At 38.9% G+C, this 1073-nt stretch overlaps 1 protein-coding gene across 1 annotated transcript in view; it reads left to right on the top strand.

The window, feature by feature from the left end:
• Positions 1–270: 270 nt before the first annotated feature.
• LOC101845124 (probable GPI-anchored adhesin-like protein PGA55) overlaps positions 271–1073 on the top strand; it is a 15349-nt gene continuing 14546 nt past the window's right edge. Inside the window, exon 1 of the mRNA XM_005106079.3 lies at positions 271–891. The gene's annotated coding sequence lies outside the window, so the exon portion shown is untranslated. The remainder of the gene's footprint in view (positions 892–1073) is intronic.

Below are 1073 nucleotides of genomic sequence, written 5' to 3'. Positions count from 1 at the left end.
TTGATATTTTTTTTACTATTCTATGTTGAACTTTGTAGAAGCAGCTCTTCGTCGTGAAAGCAATTGTCGTCACATCAACCATCCCCTTTTAAATTATTTTTTTTATTTTTATTAACAGTTTCGTGTTACAGCTATGCTTCCAAAATTATAATTTATTTTTTGGACGACACCAACCCACCCCCAACCCCCTTGTTTTCTCCAACTAGATAACCGGATATGTGACTCGGATATTTGGTCTTGTCAAGTCAACAGGTTGTGATACAAAACTGACGTGTGGTGGGCCCGAAGGGAAGATTGGGCAGGGCACGCACCCTATCAGCACCTCGCTCAACGTTAGCACTTTTAGACGACAGAACCTGAGACTGAACACAGCACGACCTGACGAGAAAGAAGTGAATTCTGTCTTGTGTTCGTTGGACTAGATCTAGATCTGATCTATAATATCTAGGCTTGTGCCATGCTCTAGAGTTTAGAGCGGTGCTGCTTCCAGCTCTGAATCTCTTGACAAGCTGAATAGTATATGATATTTTCATCTTTTTATTTGTTTTTACTTTGTAAGGTTTTTTTTTTTTTTTTGCTTAGTTTTGTTTTTATTTTTGTGGAAGAATTAGGCTGCCCTTCGTGTGTACCCAAACTGCTTTCTAGATATCTAGATAGTTGGACTCATTGCAAGGTGTCTTTTAGCCTACTTCATAAAGGACAACTTTGTGCTGTCGATAAACAATTTAATTTACTTTTCAACATTATAACTGAGTGTATTCAACATGGAGATATTACTGACCCCTGGCCTTATTGGGAGGAGGTCGAGAGTCTAGCTACAGTCTCACGAGGCTGGACATCCTGTTCTTTGGACTGTTTGGTGGTTATATCGAACTGAAAAGAAAGAACTTGGTGAGTAAAAGAATGAAAGACTTAACCTAAATATTAAAGAAAGAAGTTCTTCAAAATGTTCGTATAGTGCCCACAAATGACAAAAGGTTCGCATTGTTTTGTAGTATTGTTCTTCAAACACTTCTGTGTCTATGTGTCTCTCCATCCATCTTTCTCTCCTCCCCCCTTTCTCTCTCTCTCTC

This window comes from Aplysia californica, unplaced genomic scaffold, assembly GCF_000002075.1.
Source record: "Aplysia californica isolate F4 #8 unplaced genomic scaffold, AplCal3.0 scaffold00511, whole genome shotgun sequence".
Classification (NCBI taxonomy): Eukaryota; Metazoa; Mollusca; class Gastropoda; order Aplysiida; family Aplysiidae; genus Aplysia; species Aplysia californica.
This window is presented reverse-complemented; position numbering and strand designations above follow the sequence as displayed.